Source organism: Lathyrus oleraceus, chromosome 5 (assembly GCF_024323335.1).
Source record: "Lathyrus oleraceus cultivar Zhongwan6 chromosome 5, CAAS_Psat_ZW6_1.0, whole genome shotgun sequence".
Classification (NCBI taxonomy): domain Eukaryota; kingdom Viridiplantae; phylum Streptophyta; class Magnoliopsida; order Fabales; family Fabaceae; genus Lathyrus; species Lathyrus oleraceus.
The window spans coordinates 343,129,907-343,139,200 of NC_066583.1; the positions used below are offsets into that span (position 1 = coordinate 343,129,907).

At 40.4% G+C, this 9,294-nt stretch overlaps 1 non-coding gene across 1 annotated transcript; it reads right to left on the reverse strand.

The window, feature by feature from the left end:
- Nucleotides 1-1,614: 1,614 nt before the first annotated feature.
- On the reverse strand, nucleotides 1,615-1,721 carry LOC127089426 (small nucleolar RNA R71). Its single transcript, XR_007791024.1, has one exon. It is a non-coding gene; the product is annotated as a small nucleolar RNA R71 (small nucleolar RNA).
- Nucleotides 1,722-9,294: the final 7,573 nt, after the last annotated feature.

Below are 9,294 nucleotides of genomic sequence, written 5' to 3' on the forward strand. Positions count from 1 at the left end.
TTATTTATTTCCCGCATCGCTTTTACTTTATTTATTTCCCGCATCGCTTTTACTTTATTTATTTCCCGCATCGCTTTTACTTTATTTATTTCCCGCATCGCTTTTACTTTATTTATTTCCCGCATCGCTTTTACTTTATTTATTTCCCGCATCGCTTTTACTTTATTTATTTCCCGCACTCGCTTTTACTTTATTTATTTTCCACACTCGCTTTATTTTGTTTATTTTCCGCACTCGCTTTACTTTATTTATTTTACGCACTTTACTCGCTCTCTACGCCTCGCATTCTAAAACAAACTTTTCATTATGATTAACACCGTTATATCTATTTGCGTTACCATGTCTGGCTAAATCTTTTAAAGGATAGAATGTAAGGATCGCGGTTAAAGTAATGTTTCACATATTGAAATCTGTAGAAATACTTTAAAGGCTGTTTTGATTTTTAACTTGAGTTTTCTAAAACAAACTTGGTTAGTTTTAATTATTAGAGGAGTGCGAAAGCACCCTGGCATAGTAACTAGGAATCTTTATCACTTTAAGGAAAGCTATTTTTGAAACTGTTTTCGGACGCGTTGATAGGTTTAAAATCAGTAAACTCCTTCGGTAAACTTTCCAAATCAAAATCACTTTTCAACTAAGTCTATGAGTCTCATTTCTTAAAAATAGGTTTACTACTTTAGCATTCTGCGCACCTTTTATATGTGACAATAAAAGGCCTTAATTTAAGGGTAAACTCGGTTCTGAATACGCTAAAGTGACAGTTCCCGTTAAATGGATTCTTTTCAAGAGTAGAAAATATTGCCTCATAAGTAGTTCTATTTAGACAATCGAAACATCACTTAACTAACGTGAATTACATTCAACCTGTCTTCACCTGCATTTATTATTTACCGTTATTTTGCAAACCAAATATCTCTTTCATACCGCCTTAGATAAACACCGTAATGATAGTATTCGATAGATTGACGATTGGTCTTTGTGGGATCGATATTCTTTTATATTACTTTGACGTTACTCGTGCACTTGCGAATCACAACGATCAATTTTTTGGCGCCGTTGCCGGGGACCAACTTCGTCAAATTCCGTACCCTGTTGTTACACCGTATAGACTAAGGCATTTTTAGCCGGTAAGTGGGAAGAACCCGTAGTACCGTAAATTTAGTAGATCCTTTAGCGGAACCCGAATGTTATACTCGTACATGCCTCTTACTCATCCGAATTAAGAAAGCTATGGCCGAGAATCGCGATAGGCGACCTCTTAAGGAATTTGCCCAACCCTTTGATGAGGAACCTAGTTCGAGTATAGTAAACCCCCTTATACCTGCTAACAACTTCAAACTAAAACCATCTTTATTGCAATTAGTACAACAAAAACAATACGCGGGTCTCGCTACTGAGAACCCGAACCAACATTTAAAAGTTTTTATCCAACTAGCCGACACCATTAAATCTAACGGCGCTTCACCCGATGCGATCCGTTTAAGATTATTCCCTTTCTCCCCCAGGGATAGAGCACGTTCATGGCTAGATTCACCTCCAGCTAATTCAATAACTACCTGGGAAGACCTTAGGAGAGTATTCCTTGCTAGATATTTCCCCCCTAGTAAGACTGCTGCTCTTCGGAACCGAATAACTAGATTTGCTCAAAACCAAGGAGAATCGCTTTTCGAAGCTTGGGAGAGATATAAAGAGCTATTAAGAGTCTGCCCACACCATGGCCTAGAGAAATGGTTGATCGTTCACACCTTTTAAAATGGACTCCATTATAACACCAAGATGAGCATCGACGCTGCCGCAGGTGGCGCACTGATGAACAAACCTTATCCAGAAGCTTGTTACCTAATTGAGGATATGGCCTAAAACCATTATCAATGGGGAACTGAACGAGCATCAATAGAGAAAAAGGAGACCCAAGGTGGAACACATGAGGTAAGCTCTCTAGACATGATGTAGGCGAAAATGGACGCTTTAGCCCTTAGGATCAAACATATGTCTACAAACACTAACACCGTAGCAGTAGTCCACACAGAGTGCGAACTTTATGGATCTAAAGGACACGAATCGGTAGAGTGTAACCTTTTGAACGAATTAAATACCGACCAAGTGAATTACGCCCAAGGTAACCCGTTTTCAAACACTTACAACCCTGGATGAAAGAATCATCCAAATTTCTCTTATAGAAACCAAAACCCTATCCAAAATAATGCACCTCAGAGACCGCAAGGTTATCAAGCCCAAAAACCAAACCAACCTATGCAAGTTGTGCCCCTGAAGTCTAACCTTGAGAAGATCATGGAAAGCTTTATATCGGGCCAGACTCAGCAAAATAAAGAATTCCTAAACCAAAACATTCACGTAAACGAACTTATAACACAATTAGGAACCAAGATTGATCAGATAGTCATTCACAACAAGATGCTTGAAACCCAGATCTCATAGGTAGCACAAAACCAAGCCCCACAAACTACACCTGGAGGCCAATTTCCTGGACAACCTCAACCGAACCCTCGAGGGCAAGCTAACACTATCTCATTACGAAGTGGGACCGCTTACGAAGGGCCTCAGAACCCAACAATGAGCGAGTCCAAAACTTCTAAAGAGAATGTGCCTACCAACCAAGAGGAGGAACTAGAGGAACATGAGAAACAAACCAACCTAGAAGGTGAAGCAAGGGATAAAACTTACAAACCACCGCCCCCGTACAAACCACCAATCCCATATCCGCAAAGACTTAAACAAACCAAAGTCAATAACCAATATCAAAAATTTATAAAAGTGATAGAAAAGCTTCATGTAGAGATACCTTTCACAGAAGCTATCACCCAAATTTCGTCTTACGTCAAATTTCTCAAAGACATCTTAACTAACAAGCGTAGGCTCGACGATCCAAAACCCTTAGAATGCAACTTCATTTCTGAGGATAAACTTGCAAAGAAGGAGAAAGAACCTGGTAGTTTTTCAATACCTTGCATTTTAGGAAATCATGTGATCAACAAAGCCTTCCTAGACTTAGGTGCTGGTGTAAGTTTAATGCCCTTAGCTGTATGTAAGAGATTAAACCTAGGAGAACTGCAACCAACTAAGATGTCCCTACAATTAGCCGATAGGTATGTTAAGTATCCCGTAGGCATTCTAGAAGACATCCCAGTTAGGATCGGTCAACTTTATATTCCAACAGACTTTTTGGTCATGGATATAAAAGAAGACGAAGATATCCCTATCCTTCTAGGTAGACCATTCTTATCAACAACCGGAGCTATAATAGATGTCAAAAGAGGGAAATTAACCTTCGAAGTAGAGGATGAAAAGATCGAGTTCATTCTTTCGAAATTCCTGATGGCGCCAATTCTAGGATACGCATGTTATGTGATCGATATCATAGATGAATGCATAAGAGAATTTGATCAGGGAGAACCTAAGGTCGAACCACTTTCAAACTCGAATGAAAAGGATGACGAGTTAGAGGAAACGGAACCTCACAATAACGAATGTCTGGATCTTACTCCAGACCCTTCACCTAATTCTCAAAAACCAGCCCAAGAACTTAACGAACTACCCGAGAACCTAAGATATGAGTTCCTGGATGAAGAAATGAACCGCCAAGTAATAGTTAGTGCCACCTTAAACCAAGATGAGACGAATCGACTCTTGAACGTTTTAAGAAAATACCCCTCTACCTTAGGGTACAACATCTCTGATTTAAAAGGTATTAGCCCATCCGTGTGTATGCACTGAATCTCACTAGAGGAGGATTCAAAACCTTCCAGAGAACATCAGAGACGAATCAACCCTGTGATGAGTGAGGTGGTGAAGAAGGAAGCCCTTAAACTACTGGAAGCTGGTATAATCTATCAGATCTTTGATAGTAAGTGGGTAAGTCTTGTACATGTGGTACCCAAGAAGGGAGGCATCACAGTCGTGCAGAACTAAAAGGGAGAGCATGTCGTTAAACGCATAGAAGGCGGATGGCGTATGTGCATAGATTATAGGAAGCTCAATACACCCCGAGGATCAAGAGAATTTCCCCCTTCCATTTCATAGATCAAATGCTGGAGCGTCTTGCCAAACAGTCTTACTTTTGTTATCTTGATGGTTATTCTGGATTTTTCCAAATACCCATACACCCCGAGGATCAAGAGAAAACAACCTTTACTTGCCCCTACGGAATATTTGCTTACAGACGAATGTCGTTTGGACTCTGTAATGCGCCAGCTACTTTCCAACGTTGTATGATGTCAATCTTCGCAGATTATCTCAACGGAATCATGGAAGTATTTATGGACGACTTCTCGGTGTGTGGATTAGACTTTGAAGACTGCCTTATTAACCTTGAGAAAATCCTAGAGAGATGCGTAGAAGTTAACCTAGTGTTAAACTGGGAGAAGTGTCACTTTATGGTCAAAGAAGGCATAATGTTAGGAAACATAATATCTGAAAGAGGCATTGAGGTCGATAAAGCAAAAATAGAAGTTATAGAAAACCTTAACCCTCCTAAGACAGTTAGAGAAGTCTGTAGTTTCCTTGGACACGCCGGTTTCTACCGACGCTTCATAAAAGACTTCTCTAAAATAACAAAACCCTTGACCGGCCTTCTGATAAAAGACATCGAATTCATTTTCGATGAGAAATGCATCGAAGCCTTTAACTAGTTAAAACAAGCGTTAATCTCAACACCCATTCTATAAACCCCAGATTGGACTAAACCCTTCGAAATAATGTGTGATGATAGCGATTTCGCTATAGGAGCTGTTTTAGGGCAGGGAAAAGATAAGAAACTACACGTAATATATTACGCTAGTAGAACCCTAGACGCCGCTCAATTAAATTATACAACAACTGAGAAGGAACTCCTAGTTGTAGTCTTCGCAATCGATAAATTTAGGTCTTATCTTGTAGGATCTAAGATTATAGTCTATACAGAACATGCAGCTATCAGTTACCTTCTGAGCAAAAAGGATGCAAAACCTAGATTACTCTAGTGGATCCTTTTGCTACAAGAATTCGATTTAGACATTAGAGACAAAAAAGGGAACAAAACACGTAGTTGCTGACCATCTTTCCAGATTAGAGCATCCAAAGCCAGATCATTTACCCATAAATGATGACTTCACCTATGACAGACTAGTAGCTAAGAAACATACCACTCCCCTCGAACCTGACAGAGACAACCTTGGGACGATTTCAGAAATTAGCAAAGTACCATGGTACACTGATTTCGTGAACTATCTATCCGCTGATATCATACCACCTGACCTCAACTATCAACAAAAGAAGTTCTTTAAAGATATAAGACACTTCTATTGGGACGAACCACTCCTTTTCAAAAGAGGAACTGATAACATATTTCGACGTTGTGTCCCGGAAGAAGAAGTCAGAAACATCATAGAACATTGTCATTTTTCACCTTATGGTGGACATTCAAGCATATCCAACACATACGCTAAGATCCTTCAAGCTGGTCTTTATTGGCCGACATTATGGCGTGATGTCCATGCTTATATTGTCCGATGTGACCGGTGCCAGCGCGCTGGAAACATCTCAAGATGTGACGAAATTCCTTTGAAGAACATTCAAGAAGTAGAACTATTTGACGTTTGGGGTATAGATTTCATGGGACCTTTTCCATCTTCATTGGGAAACAAGTACATTTTGGTAGCAGTTGACTATGTGTCCAAGTGGATAGAAGCTATAGCCGCACCCACTAACGATAGAAGAGTAGTCATCAAGATGTTCAAGAATAATATCTTTCCCAGATTTGGAGTTCCACGACTTGTCATAAGCGATGGTGGATCACATTTTATATCCAGAATATTTAACAAGCTCCTAAGGAAATATGGATTTTGAAACACAGAGTAGCGACACCATATCACCCCCAGACTAATGGTCAAGTGGAAGTATCCAATAGAGAGATTAAGCAGATCTTTGAGAAAACTGTATCAATATCTAGAAAAGATTGGTCTGAAAAGCTAACAGAAGCACTATGGGCTTACAGAACTGCTTACAAGACCCCCATTGGAACTACACCGTACCAGTTGGTCTACGGGAAGTCATTCCACTTACCTTTTGAACTCAAGCACAAGGCACATTGGGCCATCAAGACCCTTAACTTGGATTACTTAGCATCTGGCAAGAAGCGAGTCCTTGATATTCACAAATTGGAGGAACTTCGCTAGAACGCTTACGAGAATGCCGTTATATACAAGGAGAGAACCAAAGCTTGGCACGACAAAAGGATCGTGAAAAAGGAATTTAATATAGGAGACTCTGTTCTTCTCTTCAATTCAAGATTACGTCTTTTTCCAGGTAAGTTGCGTTCGAGATGGACAGGCCCCTTTGAGGTGTCCAAAATCATGAAATCTGGAGCAGTCGAAATCCGAAACAACTCTTGCAATCCATTCGTGGTAAATGGACAAAGATTGAAGCCATACCAAGGAGGTGACATACCCACAGAATGTCATGACCAGACTCTGACCGACCCTCCAGTTCCTACCTCTAACATATAAAGTTCGAATCGTCAAGCTAACGATGTTAAACAAGCGCTGCATGGGAGGCAACCCATGACTTCTTTTCCTTTACTTTTACTCTTTTTAGTTTATATTTATTTATTTTATCTGTATGTATATCTATGTGGAGACTAACATTTATAATATTTGTGATTTCAGGTGTCCTCTGTTTCTAATCTAACTTTTCAGGAATGGAGAATATCGACACCATGCCAGTAATCTTCCGTGACCCAGTCCAAGAGCAGCGTTACAACATGCTTTCACAGCGCCCGATGCTGCCTACTAGATATCCTGACTCGAGCTGCATGGAGGCATTGGGCATTGAGCCTAGTGTTAGGCACTTATGCAATCAGTTACAGTGGGATGAATACACAGATGCTATGCACGTGACTTACATGAACCTGACTTTGGAGTTCCTGAGCTCGCTTGTCTACGAGCCTTATGTTGGTCACGCCAGCGATGGAGGATACATTAACTTCAGATTGTTTGGGGTAGAATATACCTTCAACCATAAGCGTTTCGGTGACTTGCTTGGTTTCCAGACTGCCTATGATGCTTCGTCCGAGCTCCCCATGAGCTACTTTATGAGCCGAGACGTTGAGAAGTTCTGGAGCGATATCACATGTGGAGGTAGTCTTGACCCCTCAACCCAGATCTCCAACAAAATTCACAACCCTGTTTTCCGATACTTCCAGATGATCATTACCCACACCTTCCTGGGGAAGAGTGACCCTGATGCGCATGTGAGTGCTGAAGAGATCTTCTTCATGTATTGTGTCGCAACCTGAAAAATGGAATGCGAAAAAAACAACCGGCGAAGATAGACAGGAGAGTCGCCACCGTGCGTTATTTATCCCAAAGGAGGGAAAGGAAACGCTCGAAGTAAACCTGGAAAAAGGAGAGGACAAGACGGGGTCTCGCAACCAAATCTTGGGTTCGGGAGTCGATTATGCCAAGGGAAGGTATTAGCACCCCTACACATCCGTAGTACTCTACGGGATCCACTTTTGTAGTTCTTGTCTAAAGGGTGTGGGTTTATCTAATGTGTTATTTACTAAAAAAAAGGGGTCAAAAGAAAATGACTCGCACGGATGTCGCATCCACTGCATACGTATCTCATCTGACTATGAGAATCAGAGTCTTCGTAGCTCGGCTACCTAGGGGTTAAGGGTAATTGTGCTCGCTAAGACATCGCGTCTTATGCCTACGTATCTCATCTGGAATGAGAATTAGAGCAAGCCGTAGTTCGGCTAACTACGGGGTTATGGATTGGGTTTTGGACGAACGACGTTACTACGCAATATACCGGATGCTCGACCTTTGGAGACTTACTCGCCTGTAGTAGAAGGAGTTAACGTGTTCTTAGGAGAAGAAAAATCAATGAGTTGGTAGGGTTAGGGAAATCCTAGACGAAGGAACCTGTAAAAAAAACATTGCCTCCTATCGAGGTCTTCCAGCTAGGAAAGCAGTAAAATGCGGGAAAAATATAAAAGTACCACGCGGATGAAGATCCGAGGTAACAGCAATTAAAGGAACGATAAACCCTGAGATCCTTCCAAGCTAACATCATCAAAGAAAGTGGGTCAGTACAGGTAATCGGAATGAACCTCCAGTGGGTATCCCACAAATAAAGTGGAACACCAGGCAAACCATCTCTGCAAGAGTCATATGAGCCCTCACAAAACAAAACTCAACAAACAGGTTAGAGAAACAAAATAGGGTAACCAAGAGTTGCCCCCAAATCAAAATGTAACCACATGAATCATGCCATTAAAATTCACAAAAAGCTCACAAAAAGCAACCAAGGGTAGGAGGCCTAAACCTCTTGTCAAACACATGCATCAAAAGGGTATCAAATTCACCCATAATACCTCATACATTTAGAGCATTCAAATTAAAGGCATAAAGATGATGGATATAGGGCAAACCTGATTGGAGAGATTGATTGAAATTGAGTTGCACCCGTGAGGTTTACAAAACAATCTTTAGGGTTTATGTGAGGCAGAGGTGATTCTGTGCAGTTGAGTTCCCTTCAGGGTTCGGAGGCTGCTATGAGTTCTCTGTCAGGTTTCTCTCAAGGTTTTGTCCCAAGGAAACCTTAGAGTGTTTTTGCTTCTCTTCCTTTTTCTATTTGTTCACCCTCTTTTATAACCTGATTTTCATGTCTTTGTGGGCTTAACTGAGAGAGGTCCAAGTCCAAGATTTTTCTATTATATTTTATTTATTTATTTATTTATTTAATTAATCAATTTTTTTATTATTATTATTATTATTATTTTTTTTTTTTGTTTTTTTTTGTTTTTTTGTTTTGTTTTGTTTTGTTTTGTTTTGTTTTTTTTAAATAAAGCTTATTGGATCTGATTCTGATTGACATGATGAAATGCAATATGAAATGTTAAATGACCTAAAAATGAATGCGTGAAAAGGAGGGTAAATTTTGGGGTGTTACAACTGCCCCTATTCAGTCATCAGCTAACCCGAGCAGGATGAAAGAGAACAGCTTATCAGACAAACAGGGTGAGCTGTGATTGAATACCAAAGACAGATCGAAAATTTGCGCTCCGAGAACACCACAAAAATGCTGAAATACACCGCGCTGTTTATTTTTCTTCCGATCCTCTGGCTGAATCTGAATCAGTCTTCTGACTTAATATGGAGTTTCGATCCTCTGGCTGAATCTATACTCAATTTAGTCCTCTGGTTGGATGTTAATTTTGATCCTCGGGCTGGATACGGTTCCAATCTTCTGGCTAGATCTTCTTCGATCTTCTGGCTAGATCTCCTTTGTTTC